This window comes from Physeter macrocephalus, chromosome 19 (assembly GCF_002837175.3).
Source record: "Physeter macrocephalus isolate SW-GA chromosome 19, ASM283717v5, whole genome shotgun sequence".
NCBI classification, from domain to species: Eukaryota; Metazoa; Chordata; class Mammalia; order Artiodactyla; family Physeteridae; genus Physeter; species Physeter macrocephalus.
Genome location: NC_041232.1, coordinates 19,290,212 through 19,307,064, shown reverse-complemented (window position 1 = coordinate 19,307,064; position 16,853 = coordinate 19,290,212).

Sequence of the window (16,853 nt, the reverse complement as noted above, 5' to 3'; positions counted from 1 at the left end):
GAAATAAGGCCTCTGAAAACTCTCAAAGTAGACCTCAGAAAGGCAGCCGTGTAAATGGATGGGGAGCTGAGGTGCCACGTGCACATGCTTATCGCGGTGTGGTGTGCATGTGAGCATTGGGAGTCTGCTGCCCATCCTCCTCTCTGGAGGTGAACATATGACCTTTAACACTGTGCCCTTATCCAAGTCAGCAAGTTTTAGGTTGGTCAACATGGGAAAACCCAGCATTCAAGAAGGTCCTCCTCTGTCAAAAAATCAAGTCTCAACAACAGCTAACTTCTGTACAACAGATCCTTGTATTTCAGGATCTGAATGCCACGTCTGAACCCAGGGACCTTGTTGAACCCGATGTGAGTCCATTTGGCCTCTGTAATGCCTTTTCTCCCTTTTTAGCAATATGGCTCTGAGCACAAAGATTTGATTACAAGTCACGTTAGAGTTTTCAGAGTTTACAGTGCTGATTGTACTGAAAACCACTTTCCCAGTCCAGAGCTGCTCAGATGGTATTGGCGGGGGGGTTAGTGTTCCCCTAATTTAGCACCCTCCCTACCACAAGCTGCAGTTTAGTGGGATAATCCAGATATTTATCAACGATATGAATTCCTAAAAGTATTAATAAGGTATTTTTAAACACAACTTGATGAAAAAGTAAATATCTTAAGCAATTTTCCCTTTTTGCTGCTAAATTGCCGATACACTCTTCAGTGTCTTTTCTTTACATCTGTATATAAGTTAGCAAGAACCTGCATCCAAAGCAATGTAGTGTTGTGTGTATGTGTATATATATATTTATTCCAATCCAACTAGCACTTCAGAAACCTTTTTGAGTTGCAACAGTAAACCTTTTACTTGTATTCTGCTTCGTCTGTAATGGTAAAAGTTGTAGATTACCAAGCAAGCTCCAGGGGTATATAATATTTTAGAGGCCTAATTTTCTGGCTGTAGCCACTGGGGCATTCATTTGCTAATCTCCATGTGATGCTATTAGAGCAACTTCTAACAGGCATGACGAGAAAGGGTACCACACATTTACCGTTGTATAATGGGAGCCTTTCCCCAGTCCCCTCCACTTTCCAGTTTAGCAGGAGGGGGAGAAAAGCAATAGATTAGAAATGATTGATGCATTTCAATTTATGAAAGTAGGAGCAGGGGAAAAGTGTTTTTCACTTGGGTCCTTTTCTTGATTGGATATTAAGAGGAAGGTCCCTATCTAAATACTCTCATTTTAAAAATGTACCTGAAAAAAAAAATGTACTGAATGATATTTGATAGTTTCTAAGAATGGTGCTACATAAGAGTCGCTCTTAGACCGGTATGCAGTTAACAGATGTTCGGTTAGTGCAGGCATCCCAGGGACAGTAGGCATTTGTTGACTATCCTTCCTCTCTGTCTGGAGTCTCCTTGGCTAACACCACACCTCGCACGCTCAGTGTGCACGCTTTGCTGCTGGAGTATGCAGCAGGCAGTCCGTGTCATGGCTACAGCTGCGAGCAGAAGCCGTTTGTGAAAAGCCCTCATTGGATGCCAGTTGTCTAGTACAAAGGCAGTGTCTTTTAAGGGCATGTAAGTGAAGGAAACACATCTAGATACCTGCAACTCGAGCTAGCTAGTAATTTTTTTCTGCGTACTTGAGGTGAAATCCAAAACCCACCTTCTGATTTTATGCTGTATTTATATATATATGTATGTACATAATGTGTATATATAGAAATGTTGAGTTCTTTTTGAATTCTGAATGTAAATATTCCTTGTAAATTGGGACGCCACCAGCTTGTTTTTCTCTTTTCCCTCCTCCCTTCAATCCTATTTATTCTTTTCTTGACTTCCCATAGGGGGCTTTGGTGTTTTTTTTGGATGTAGAAACGTATGAAAAACTTCTTAGTTGAATTTGTTCATGTATTTTAGAAATCGGTTTTGCATCTTTACTATAGAGTTCCTATGTCTGTTTTTTGTTAATATTTTTCAACATGCCTGATTGTGTTTTGCATTTTTATTACAAATTTTTACTGTGTGCAATGCATTGTATCGGGGGGAACGTACTTGAGTGCAATTTCTGATACTGTCATTATATGACTAGTTATGCTCATTTATGTTGCTCTTTGGAAGCTATAGTGAGCCTGATGTTTTCACCTAAAACATTTCTTCCCAAGACTTCCTTTAAGCTCCTCTAACTTCTTCAGTGCATTTGGGATCAAGCTTGCTTTTCAGTAAACCCGCCTTGTTCCTACCCTTGCAATTTTTCAGGCCTGCACCAAATCCTTCATCCTTGTGGCTTTCCAGCTGAGGGGAAAATCTTGCAGATCTGAACAGTGATTTATGACCTGCTACTGCTGCAGATTTTCTGTTTCTTTAAGAAGTCGAGCGTGTACTTTGAGCCTACAAGTAACAACCGGAAGCTTACTTTCCAGCGAGCACGGGTAATCTGCTGCCGCTGCCCCCAGTTAAGGGTGTTTGTAGCAGGAGTGGAGACAGACCTGGTACGTGCTGGTGTCCATGCTGACAGGTGACATTAGAGAATGTCCTCTGAGGGACAGTTGTCCTCTGGAATCGAGCAGCACAACTGCTGTGGAGGCTTCCATGAGCCTTCAGCTCAAGGCTTGATTCTGTGCTGAGGGTAAAACAGCCAGCTAACTGTGGAGGGACTGGCTGGTAGGATCCGCCGGGCTGTCCCGCCACCAGTGAACCAGTGAATTGATCTTGACTAGATTGGCTGTAAACCTAGGAGCTGAGCTGGATCAAGGCATTCTTAATGATTGGGTTAGTGTTGCCAGTAGGGCAGACCCAGGGGTGGCTCACAAAAGTGGTGGTAATCATCACCAGGGAGGCAAACATTGCGTTTTTACTTGCAGATTTTGCACTTTTAAGAAAATCTTCCTCCTTAACTTTCAGGAAAGACAGCCGTGAGCCTTTCTTGGGCCTTCATTCGTGTACATGTTTCACTCGTTACTATTGAACTTCGTAGACTTACTGAAATTTAAAAGTTATCTGCATTTAGGTAAGTCTTAGGAACCTAATTTGTCATGAAACGGGGCCTTTCAGAGGTGAGCTCCAGTGGGAATCCCTGTCCTAGCGCGTCCTGCCGGGCTTCCTTCCTCTGGCGCCCGTGGGGCAGCAGCTGTCAGGACACTGTCAGGCTAAGGCTACACCCTTGTAGTGCAGAGTCGAGCGAGCGGTGCCACCTGGGGACGTCGGTTCTCTTGGATGCTTGCAGGTCAGGCCTCCTTGGGGCTGAGGGTCAGGCCGCAGGCCCCGTAGTGAGAACTCCCTGGCTTTTCCGCCCACCCTGTCCTGAGGGCCTTTCTTGCTGTGACAGTATTTGTGGCACTGAAGAGGATAAAGAAGCTTCAGCCTTCTTTCTGACTTCCACTTTACGGGGCAGAGAGCTTTTTTTCTACGTAGCACATTGCAGTCTCACCTCCATCAGAAAAAAATCATCCTGTTCATGGTTTATACTGAATTTGCAAACTACTGATATTATTTTTCAATAACCACTTGTATCTACCATCAACCATGAGAGGTGGGAAGAGGTACGCTGTATCTCTGCAATAAAACTTTTGCCAGGTTCTACCTCTGCTGAGCAAAGGATACTTTTATACGTAGGCATAGATCTTCCTTCCTTTACTGATCTGACATGGTGCATCTTGAGACAACATATGATGGAATCCAAAGACAATTTGAAACAAAGGTGGATGTAAACTCTTCTGGTTGTTTCTGTTCTGTTCTCTTTTTAAAAATCTCTCTTTTTATATTGCTACTCTGTTTTGAATGTCCGTCAGTGTATGAAGGGTACGCACTGTTCTGATGATACTGCACTGCTTCAGCCTTCCGTGGTAATACAGTACCGAGTGTCCAGAAAGAAACGATTGTTCTGACCGTTTTGATTTGTAACTTTAAAAATTGGGTCTCATGCAATAAAAATGTATTGGCTGCATTTAGCGAGGTTTATACCCTTGCAGTAAAAACGATCAACCATGAAGCGTAATGAATTCTGTATTTAGGTTTTTTGTTGTGTCTTTTGATTTTTGTTTTTCTGTTTTTTTTTTTCTTTTTTTTGTAAGATTCTTAAATAAATTAAACTGGCTAATATGCTGCTTTTCTCTGTGTATTTTCTTTGTCTGGGTTCTGAGCACCCGTTTAAGCTGTGTCAGGGCAACCACGCTCACCTAGAGAGCTTCTTTCCATTGGGGGCTCGGACTTCTTTTGTGTTGGTTTTTTAATTTTAAATGAATTCTAGAAGACTTCTCACGATGTGGATAAAATGCAACCCAGCATTTATTAGAGTCAAAAATGTCCGTGCCGCTGCAGAGCTTCAGTAAGTCAGTACCGGGTGCCCAGGCCGGGGGGCTTGGGTCATGGGGTGTCCTTCCTGAAAGGTGCCACGAGTGTTGGAGGACTTGGGGGTATGAGGCTTCCTATTTAAAATTCATTCCTGGTGTTGCACAGCCATCCAGTGTGTGAGTCTTAAGATTGGAGCTCTGCTTAAGAAAAAACAAAACGGAAACTACTGCAGGCAACATAGCGTGTGCCAGTCACTGTGGGGTGCTTTCTGTAGTCCTTTCCAAAGTCCTCAGTCCTTCTCTGGTTTTCAGATGAAAAGCCTTTTAGTTTCTAATTTTTGTGGAAATTGGTGCCTGTATTTCTTCTATTTATTTATTTATTTTTGGCTGTGTTGCATCTTCGTTGCTGTGCGCGGGCTTTCTCTAGTTGCGGCGAGCGGGGGCTATGATCTGACATGGTGCATCTTGAGACAACATATGATGGAATCCAAAGACAATTTGAAACAAAGGTGGATGTAAACTCTTCTGGTTGTTTCTGTTCTGTTCTCTTTTTAAAAATCTCTCTTTTTATATTGCTACTCTGTTTTGAATGTCCGTCAGTGTATGAAGGGTACGCACTGTTCTGATGATACTGCACTGCTTCAGCCTTCCGTGGTAATACAGTACCGAGTGTCCAGAAAGAAACGATTGTTCTGACCGTTTTGATTTGTAACTTTAAAAATTGGGTCTCATGCAATAAAAATGTATTGGCTGCATTTAGCGAGGTTTATACCCTTGCAGTAAAAACGATCAACCATGAAGCGTAATGAATTCTGTATTTAGGTTTTTTGTTGTGTCTTTTGATTTTTGTTTTTCTGTTTTTTTTTTTCTTTTTTTTGTAAGATTCTTAAATAAATTAAACTGGCTAATATGCTGCTTTTCTCTGTGTATTTTCTTTGTCTGGGTTCTGAGCACCCGTTTAAGCTGTGTCAGGGCAACCACGCTCACCTAGAGAGCTTCTTTCCATTGGGGGCTCGGACTTCTTTTGTGTTGGTTTTTTAATTTTAAATGAATTCTAGAAGACTTCTCACGATGTGGATAAAATGCAACCCAGCATTTATTAGAGTCAAAAATGTCCGTGCCGCTGCAGAGCTTCAGTAAGTCAGTACCGGGTGCCCAGGCCGGGGGGCTTGGGTCATGGGGTGTCCTTCCTGAAAGGTGCCACGAGTGTTGGAGGACTTGGGGGTATGAGGCTTCCTATTTAAAATTCATTCCTGGTGTTGCACAGCCATCCAGTGTGTGAGTCTTAAGATTGGAGCTCTGCTTAAGAAAAAACAAAACGGAAACTACTGCAGGCAACATAGCGTGTGCCAGTCACTGTGGGGTGCTTTCTGTAGTCCTTTCCAAAGTCCTCAGTCCTTCTCTGGTTTTCAGATGAAAAGCCTTTTAGTTTCTAATTTTTGTGGAAATTGGTGCCTGTATTTCTTCTATTTATTTATTTATTTTTGGCTGTGTTGCATCTTCGTTGCTGTGCGCGGGCTTTCTCTAGTTGCGGCGAGCGGGGGCTACTCTTCGTTGCGGTGCGCGGGATTCTGATTGTGGTGGCTTCTCTTGCTGTGGAGCACGGGCTCTAGGTGCGCGGGCTTCAGTAGTTGTGGTATGCGAGCTCAGTAGTTGTGGCACGTGGGCTCTAGAGTGCAGGCTCCGTAGTTGTGGTGCACAGGCTTAGTTGCTCCGCGGCATGTGGGATCTTCCGGGACCAGGGTTCGAACACCGTCCCCTGCATTGGCAGGCGGATTCTTAACCACTGCACCACCAGGGAAGCCCAAGTGCCTGTATTTCATGTCTCTTCACTAAGTGTTTAGTAAGCAACTGCTGTGTGTCTATGTCAGGCCACATGCAGTCCTCGGTAGAGACTCCTCGTGGGTAGTTATTCTCATGTCAGAGATAACAAACGAGCGAGCAAGTTAAGGTTCCGGCGGTCGTGGGAGCTAGGAAGGAGACATTAGGAATGCTGGGTGCCTGATGGGGGGCCCAGGAGGTGACCGGCCATCCACTGGCGCCAGCCTGCCTTGAGGAGGTTGCCGTGGATGGAGAGAAGGGAGTGTGGTGAGCCCTGGGGCTCATCGATGGGGAAGTAATGACCGGACAAGAGATCCAGTCAGCTCCTTGCACGGGGCTTGGGAAGCTAGAGAAATTGGGAATGAACGGGAGAGAAGACGCCACAGGACACCCAGAACAGTGAGTAGGTCCCTTTGCCCTGAGTGTGTGTGTGTGTGTGTGTGTAAACCTCCCTGCCCCTATGCCGTATGAGTGCTGGCGCTCTCACTTCACAGGTGAGATGGCACAGAGGTCAGGGAACCAGCAAGGGGCGGTCTGGGCCAGGAGTCCGTGCCACTGTCCTCTAGACACGGACAAAGGCGTTTTGTAAATGTTTGGAGTCTAGCTCGTTTGCGAGTCTTTTCTTTGTGGGGTTTGAAATGCTTGAGGGAGTCATGTTCAGTTTGTAGCTGGAAATGCTTAAAGGAATTTAATCAAATTTGTAAACGGTGTTTACATTTAGGGAAATTTAGTCTGCCAAATACGTGAGATAATTGAGCATTAATTGAAGAACAAGTGAAAGGGAGTGTTTTACATTTTAACTAAAATTTTCCTAAAATATTCCTAAGTCGTGCTTGAAGACTGAAAGGAAACTTGTTCTTGAATATATAACCTTAATAAATTGAGTATTAATTTGAATAAGAAATGAGAGGCCAGACTTCATGTAGAGCCTCCTCCGTCCCCACTGAGTTTTTCTGTTACAGTTCCAGTTTGCTTTGACCTTGTTCCCCTTCAGTGTTTTAATCTGTAATCCAGTCTGCTTTCAGCCTCACTTTATGTCTCCCAGGGCCTCAGCACCGTTGACATTTGGGCCAGGCCATTCTTTGCAGAGAGTGGGGTGATGTGGGGACCGTCCTGTTCATTGCAGGGTGTAGAGCAGCATCCCTGCTTCCACCCACTAGGTGCCAGTAGTACACACTGTGTACCCTGCACCCCCCACTTATGGAAATCGAAAATGTCTCCAGACATGGCCTAATGTCCTCCTGAGGGTCAGAATCGCCTCTAAGCAAATTAATCATACAGAGGCAAAAGCTGGTGTCTGATCGGTGTGTGTGTGTGTGTGTGTGTGCACAAATTTGTGTGTGTTTTACAGAGGACAAGACCCATGAGCAAGGGGGCACCACCCTTGAGATAACAGAAAATACAAACTTTAACTGGCTGGGGGTTTGGAGTATGTACAATACAATTTCCATAAGTATGAATATTTATCAGCTAGTCATTTGAGAGCATGATGTAAAGAAGCCATCTGTGGAGGCCTTTATGGAGAGAAAAGAGGCTAAAAGAAATGTGCAAAATGTTTATTTTTAGAGCCCAACTCTCAGCAAGTTGGCTTCGTCCTCTGAAAGCTGCCCACTCTGGGCGTCAAGTGCATCGTTGGGTTAGGAGAGGCGAGTGCCACACTGCTGGTTCCAGATCACCATCCACCTAAGAATTATCCCCAGGTAGCACGCAAAGGTAGGATGGCTAGGTGGACACCAAATTAGTCTGGGATACTTACTTGTTATGGTTTGGATTGGTAGTTTGCTTGAATAAGTAATACCAACACCTGACAGAAGTCAGCAGGCAGATGAGAACATACAATGAACGTCTCCTCTCTCTGCTCCTCCCGCTTGGCCCCCGTTCTTCTTTCCAAGGCAGCCATTCTTGCCAGTTTCTTCAGTATCCTTTCTTGGGGAACTTTAGATGGTAAATTTTTGAGTATCGCAAAAAACGCTCTAGCTTCTGTTGTTTTATCTTTGGTTGTAGGCAAGATTCATTTTCACAAAGATTGATGTGCAATTACTGGAGAAATCCAAATTAGAATAAATTATTAATTGTAGGAAATTGAGAAATTCGTGAACCTTCAGTAGAAAGTTAGGTGTTTTGTGAAGATGTCCACTGTTTAGAGCCATAAGAGGTCTCTAGAATCCCCTTTTTCATCTTTAGGCCTAGATCAAAATAAATTATACAGTGCTCTCAATTTCTGCAGTAATACTGGATTTTCTGTTTAGCTTTCTTTTCCCACAGTTTGTTTTTACATGTGTGCTTCCTGTTCAGAGGTATTGATATGAAAAGATGTTTATTATGTCCTCAAACGTTTGCATGCCCCATTTCTTTCTTTATTTGGCTGTGCCGGGTCTTGGTTGCAGCATGCGGGCTTCTCTCTAGATGTGGCGTGTGGGTTTTCTCTTCTCTAGTTGTGGCATGCAGGCTCCAGGGTGCGTGGGCTCTCTAGCTGTGGTGTGCAGGCTCCAGAGCATGTGGGCTCTGTACGTTATGGCACGTGAGCTTGGTAGTTGTGGCGCACAGGCTTAGTTGCCCCACGGCACGTGGGATCTTAGTTCCTGGACCAGGGATTGAACCCGCGTTCCCTGCCTTGAAAGGTGGATTCTTTACCACTGGACCATGGGAAGTCCCTGCATGCCCCATTTTTGATTTTCTGTCTATCGTAGATCAGACTTAAGAAACAAACTTTTGGGCTTCCCTGGTGGCGCAGTGGTTAAGAATCCGCCTGCCATTGCAGGCGCCACGGGTTCGAGCCCTGGACCCAGAAGATCCCACGTGCTGAGGAGCAACTAAGCCCGTGCGCCACAACTAGTGAGCCTGCGCTCTAAAGCCCGTGAGCCACAACTACTGAGCCCTCGCACTTAGAGCCCGTGCACCACAACGAAGAATAGCCCCCGCTCACCGCAACTAGAGAAAGCCCACGCGCAGCAACGAAGACCCAACCCAGCCAAAGATACAAATAAATGAAATTTATAAAAAAAGAAGAAGAAGAAACAAACTTTTGAGGTCTAAAACAGGGATTGGCAAACCATGGTGCACGGGTCAAATCCAGTACACCACCACCTGTTTTTGAATGGCCCTGGAAGCTGAGAATAGTTTTTACTTTAACTGGTTTAAAAAAAGAAAGAGAAGAATATTTTGTGCCATGTGAAAAATACATGAAATTCAAATATCAGTGTTCATAAAATTTTATTGGAACGTAGTCATGCCCAGTCTTTGATGTATCATGTAAGGCTGTGTTAGTGCTGTAATGGCGGACTTGCACAGTGAGAAACTGTGTGTCCTGAAAAGCTTAAAATATTTACTGTCTGACCCTTTACAGGAAAAGCTTGCTGGCTCCTGCTCAGTAAAACAGGAATAATGGCAGAAACATAACTGAAAATTAATAAATTTGGGTGTAGACCTCTGATCAAAACCCAACTTGAGGGCTTCCCTGGTGGCGCAGTGGTTAAGAATCCACCTGCCAACACAGGGGACACGGGTTCGATCCTTGGCCCGGGAAGATCTCACATGCTGCAGAGCAACTAAGCCTGTGTGCCACAACTACTGAGCCTGTGCTCTAGGGCCCGCGAGCCACAACTACTGAGCCCGTGTGGCACAACTACTGAAGCCCACGCGCCTAGAGCCTGTGCTCAGCAGCAAGAGAAGCCACTGCAATGAGAAGCCTGAGCACCTTAACAAAGAGTAGCCCCTGCTCTCCGCAACTAGAGAAAGCCTGCACGCAGCAGTGAAGACCCAGCATAGCCAAAGATAAACAAATAAAATAAATAAATTTATTTTTAAAAAAACCAACTTGATATAAAGTATGGTTTTACTGTCCTGAGGATATAAACCACACTGGAGTCACTAACTGCTGATTTAATCGTGACGCTTCACCCACAACTTGCCTGGTTGTCAAACTGTTCAGTCTGATTGCCTTACTTAACTAGTTTCTCCAGTCAGTGGTCTCCAAACTTTTTTGGTCACACGTTCTAATAAGTGTTTCTGAGTATACTTCCACTATTGTTTATTAAGTTATTTATAAGTCCTATGTGTGCCTCTGTGCTAATATGTATGTGGTAAATCCCACATAAACAGGAATTCTGATATTCCATCACTCCTATGAATCACCCCTCTTACCATGTGAGGCAGGTGCACCCCACTTTGGAGCTGATTGCCCCAGAATGGTGATGGAAACAGTATCAAAATGATTTCAAGACCTTCCTGGGTTGATGTTTTTCCTTCGAGAAAATGGCACGTGTGTTGTCTGTCTGCTGCCTTCTTAGGATGTTGGAGTTTCGAGAATTCTTAGAGCTTCATCCCGTTGAACCTCCGTAGTCTTACAGATGAAACTAAGGCCCGGGTAGGTTAAGCAAGTTATTATTTGAGGCCTAAAGAGAGGTTCATGGTGGATCCAGAGCTAAAATTTATCTCCTGAGGTTCTTCCGGGCCAAGCTCTTTCACTAGGCGCCCCCTTCTCCTTCATCTGCTCTAATCCCTGGCAAGCCGCGCTGTGACATGTTCATTCAACTCATAAGGGACCATTCTAGATCCTTCTAAAACCACTCATTTAAAGGGACCTATTTGGAGTTCAGGGTTTTTGAGCCCAAGCCACCGTTCTCTTTGCCTGACCCTGCAACAAATCTTTGCTGAAAAAAAATAAAAATAAAGGGACCTATTTGAGGGAGTTTCACACAGATGTTTTTAGTGGAGCCATTAGGAATGGTTTTTTTTCCCCTTTTTAGGGGTTTGAACTCTCAGAGGAGAAAGGGAAAAAATCCGGATCCTTTTTTTTTTTTTTTTTTTTTTTTTTTTTTTTTTTTTTTGCGGTACGCGGGCCTCTCACTGTTGTGGCCTCTCCCGTCGCGGAGCACGGGCTCCGGACGCGCAGGCTCAGCGGCCATGGCTCACGGGCCCAGCCGCTCCGCGGCACGTGGGATCTTCCTGGACCGGGGCACGAACCCGCGTCCCCTGCATCGGCAGGCGGACTCTCAGCCACTGCGCCACCAGGGAAGCCCCGGATCCTTTTTTGAAGCCTGTTGTAGTGGGTTGAATAGTGCTCCCCTACCCCCCCCCCACCAAAAAAATTAAAAAGATATGTCCACTTGGAATCTGTAAATGTGACCTTTTTGGGAAAAAAGTCTTTGCAGATGTAATTAATTTGAGGATCTTGAGATGACATCATCCTGGATTAAGGTGGATCCTCAGTCCAATGACAAGTGTTCTTAGAAGAAACGGGGAGAAGACACATAGGGAAGAAGGACATCTGAAGGCAGAGCCGGAGGAATGCAGCCGCAAGCCCAAGAACGCATGGAGCCGCCAGAAGCTGGACGAGGCAAAGGGTCGGCCCCTAGTGCCTTCAGACGGAGTGTGGCCCAGCCCATACCTTGATTTCAGACTTCTGGCCTCCAGAACTGAGAGCAAATAAGTCTCTGTTGTTTTAAGCCACCAGTTAGTAGTAATTAGTTATGGCAACCCCAGGAAGCTAACCCATCTGTTATGGAAGTGAATTGTGAGCAGGAAGAAGGTTGAGAACAGGAGTACCGCCTGCAGATGAGAATTGATCTTGCTTTGTCTCATTTCTAGGAGCACACTGAGGCCCTTGATGGAATGTTCTATATGCCTTGACTAGACATTCGAGGATGCAGTTCTTTCCTTCAAGTGGCTCAGACTCATGAAGGAGACTGACCAGGTTAAATGCAATGGCGGGCATTAGCAGAGGGGCAGCCAGGCAGGGAAGTCTTTTCAGAGGTGGGGATAGTTGAGCTGGGCTTTGACGGGTGAGCAGGAGTTGGCCAAGTGGAACACAAGGGCATGGTGGTGTAACAAAGGCTCGGACGTGGGAATGAACAAACACCAGGGTCATAATCTAGTCTGGCCTGAAGAAGAAGAACTGGTGAGAGGCAAGGCTCCAGTGTGGTGAGGTAAGAGGGGACAGCTAAACAGGGCTGCCATGCCTGGAATGATAAGCTTCATCACGACATGGGGATGGTCTTCCTCTGCTGCCCCTAGAATAGTGCCTGACACTCAGACTCTTGATAACTATTTGTTGAATAAAGGGGAAAAAAAACCCACGTGATCTCAATAGGTGCAGAAAAAGCATTTGACAAAATCCAACTCTTTCATGATAAAAACACTCAACAAACTAGGAAGAGAAGGGTACACCCTCAACTTGATAAAAGGCATCTATGAAAAGCCCACAGTGAACATCACACTTAATGGTGAAAAACGAAAATCTTTGCCCCTAAGATCAGGAACAAGACAAGGATGTCTGCTCTTACCGCTTCTATCCAGTGCTGTCCTGGAGGCTCTAGTCAGGGCTGTTTGGCAAGAAAAAGAAACAAAAGGCATCCCATTTGGAAAGAGAACTAAAACTCTAATTTACAGATGACATGATCTTATATATAGAGGACCCTAAAGAATCTCCATGCAGACACAAAACAGCTATTACAGCTAAAAAGTGAGTTCAGGAAAGGAGCAGGATACAAGACAGTATAGAAAAATCAGTTGTATTTCTACACACTAGAGATAATCCAAAAATTAAGTAAATTCCATTTACAATAGCGTCAAAAATAATGAAATACTTAGGAATACAGTAAACCAAAGAAGTACAGGACTTGTACGCTGAAAACTGAAAAACTGTTGAAATTAAAGAAAGAAGACCTAAATGAATGGAAAGACATCCTGCATTCATGGATTGGAAGACTTAACATTGAAATTAAGATTGCAGTACTCCCTAACTTGATACACAGATTTAATACAAGCCCTATCAAAATTCCAACTAATTTTTTTAAAAATAAATTTTATTTATTTATTTATTTGGCTGTGTTGGGTCTTCGTTGCTGCACGCGGGCTTTCTCTAGCTGCGGCAAGCAGGGGCTACTCTTCGTTGCGGTGAGTGGGCTTCTCACCGTGGTGGCTTCTTTTGCTGTGTAGCACAGGCTCTAGGCGCACGGGCTTCAGTAGCTGTGGCACGTGGGCTTAGTAGCTGTGGCTCACGGGCTCTAGAGCGCAGGCTCAGTAGTTGTGGCGCACGGGCTTAATTGCTCCGTGGCATGTGGGATCTTCCCGGACCAGGGCTCGAACCTGTGTCCCCTGCATTGGCAGGTGGATTCTTAACCACTGCGCCACCAGGGAAGCCCCCAACTGTATTTTTTGTTGTTTTTTTTTTTTTTTGGTGGTTTTGTTTTTTGCGAAAAAGGACAGGCTGATCCTAAAATTCATAGGGAAATGCAAAGGACCCAGAATAGCCAAAATAATCTTGACAAAGAAATATAAAGTTGGGGCACTCACACTTCCTGAATTCAAAGCTTACTCCAAAGCTACAGTAATCGGATCAGTGGAGTGCCGACACAAGGATAGATTCCATAGATCGATGGAATAGAATTGAGAGTCCAGAAATAAACATATTCATCATCAGTTGATTTTCAACAAAGGTGTCAAGACTATGCAATGGGGAAAGAATAAACTTTTCAACAAATGGTACGGAGACAACTGGATATCCACATGAAAGAATGAATCTGGACACGCTTCATACACAAAAATTAACAAAATGGATCAAAGACCTAAATGTAAGAACAAAAACTATAAAAACTTAGGTGAAACTTCATGACCTTGGGCAAGATATGGTACCAAAACACAAGCAAATAAAAATTTAAAAATAGATACATTGGACTTTATCAAAATTTAAAACTTTTGCGGAATTCCCTGGCGGTCCAGTGGTTAGGATTCCACGCTCTCGTTGCCAAGAGCCCGGGTTTGATCCCTGGTCGGGGAACTAAAATCCCACAAGCTGCGCAGTGCGGCCAAAAAAAAAAAAAAAAAAAAAAAATTAAAAACTTGTGTATCAAAGGACACTATCAAGAAAATGAAAAGATAGCCCACGGAATGGGAGAAAATATTTGCAAACTATAAATCTGAGAAGGGACAAGTATCCAGAATAAAGAAGTCTTTCAACTTAACATAAAAACTCAAGTTAAAAAATGGGTAAAGGATTGGAATAGATGTTTCTCCAAAGAAGATACACAAATGGCCAGTAAGCACATTAAAAGAAGCTCAACATCATTCATTAAAGAAATGCAAATCAAAACCATGAGATTCCAGTTCACACCCACTAGGATGCCTCAAATAAAAAAGCCAGATATGGGCTTCCCTGCTGGCGCAGTGGTTTAGAATCCACCTCCCTATGCAGGGGACACGGGTTCAAGCCCTGGTCTGGGAAGATCCCACATGCTGCGGAGCAGCTAGGAGCAGCTAAGCCTGTGCACCACAACTACTGAGTCTGCGCTCTAGAGCCCACGTGCCACAACTACTGAGCCCATATGCCACAACTACTGAAGCCCACGCACCTAGAGCCCGTGCTCCACAGCAAGAGAAGCCACTGCAATGAGAGCCCCATGCACCGCAACGAAGAGTAGCCCCCGCTCGCCACAACTAGAGAAAGCCTGCGTGCAGCAACAAAGACCCAACGCAGCCAAAAATAAAATAAATCAAAAAAAAAAGAGCCAGATAGTAAAAGTGTTGGTGAGGATATGGAGAAATTGGAAAATTTATACATTGCTGTTGGGAATATAAAATGATATAGTCACTATGGAAAGTAGTGTGGCAGTTCCTCAAAAAGTTAAACATAGAGTTACTATGTAACCCAGCAATTCCAGTCCTGGGTATATACCCCCAAAATTGAAAACATGTTCACAAAACTTGTACATAAATGTTCATAGCAGCTTTATTCATCATAGTCAAAAAGTGGAAACAAAATGTCCATCAGCTAATGAATGGATAAACAAAATGTGGTCTATTTATACAATGGAATATTATTCAGCCATAAAAAGGAACAAAGTCCTGGTACATGTTACAACATGGATGGACCTTGAAAGTATTATGCTAAGTGAAAGAGGCCATACACATGTTGCAGCTGATTCCATGTATATGAAATGTCCAGAATAGGTCTGTCGCTAGACATAGAAAGTAGATTAGCAGTTGCCTAAAGCTATGGGTAGTGGAGAATGGGGAGTGACTGCTGTTCGGTTTCCTTTGGGGATGACAGAAATGTTCTAGAATTAGATAGCTGTGATGATTGCACAACTCTGTGCTTTTACTAAGTCCCGCTGAATTGAGTTTATTTATTTATTTATTTATTTGTTTATTGATTGATTGATTGATTGATTGGTACGAGGGCCTTTCACTGTTGTGGCCTCTCCCGTTGCGGAGCACAGGCTCCGGACGCGCAGGCTCAGCGGCCACGGCTCACGGGCCCAGCCGCTCCGCGGCACGTGGGATCTTCCCGGACCGGGGCACGAACTCGTGTCCCCTGCATCGGCAGGCAGACTCTCAACCACTGCGCCACCAGGGAAGCCCTGTATATTTTTAAAGGGTGAATTTTATACTAAGTGAACTAGGTCTCAATTAAAAACAAAAGGGAAAAATATTTTCCAATGATGATCAGTGAGGGGGCATAGTGGTAAAAATACAATATGGAAAGAGAATAGCCCACAACATGTGTAGAAGGGACTGAAGCAGGCCACTGAGATCTGGATTCTTGCCCCAAGGAAATGGAGGCTTAGTCCAACAGCGAATAGGTGATGGAGCCAGAATTAACACAAAGGTCTGTCAGCCTGTGAGCCCTCTGCTTATAGCTTCTAGCCCTGAACTGGTCCAGTAGGAAAACCACTAGCTATTGTGGCTACCGAGCACTTGAAATGTGGCCAGTTTGAATTAGGATGAGCTGTAAAGGTAAAATACATGCTGGGTTTTAAAGACTTAGTATTATAAAAAGAAAGTAAAGTATCTTAATAATTGCTTTATATTCATTATATATCAAAATCATACTGTTTCTGGATATATTGTTAAATAAAATATACAGATTAATTTCACCAGTTCTTTTTACTTTCTAAAATGTGACTACTAAAACTTTAAAATTACATATGTGGCTTGCAATACTTTTCTATTGGGCAGTGCTACTCTAGAGTATTGGTCCCCTGGGAGCAGGGTAGGAAAGGGTGATATTAATTTATCTGTGAAATAAAATTTCGCTGAGCATCCTTGGCTGAACCAGCCTACAGCTGACCACAAGGGGTCCTGGGAAGGGGGTGTCGCCTGTACGTTCAATCCTAAAGGGACAGAGGGAAGGAATCTGTGGTATCCCTTCCCTCAGGCAAAGAGGTTGAGGCCTTCCTCACTAGATTCAGATGCATCTGAATGTCTGTGGCTAATCAAGAAATCTGCAAAGCATGGCGATTAAAAAAGGCAGAAAAGGGTGGGCATCTTGTGTATTTTGACAAGATTTACTATTTAAAGCAGAACTCTGGACTTCCCCGGTGGTGCAGTGGTTAAGAATCCGCCTGCCAATGCAGGGTACACATGGGTTTGAGCCCTGGTTGGGGAAGATCCCACATGCCGCGGAGCAACTAAGCCTGTGCGCCACAACTGCTGAGGCCGCGCTCTACAGCCCGTGAGCCACTACTACTGAGCCCATGTGCCACAACTACTGAAGCCCGCGCCTAGAGCCCGTGCTCGGCAACAAGAGAAGCCACCGCAATGAGAAGCCCGTGCACCGCAACGAAGATTAGCCCCCGCTCACCGCAGCTAGAGAAAGCCTGCGCGCGGCAACGAAGACCCAACGCAGCCAAAATAAATAAATATTTTTTAAAAAAGTAATAATAAAGCAGAACTCCAAGAAATAACACCTTCAAAAGCTTCATCATCTAATGCAAAATGCATTTGATGATTGCGTATCAGTCAGATCTAAGAAGT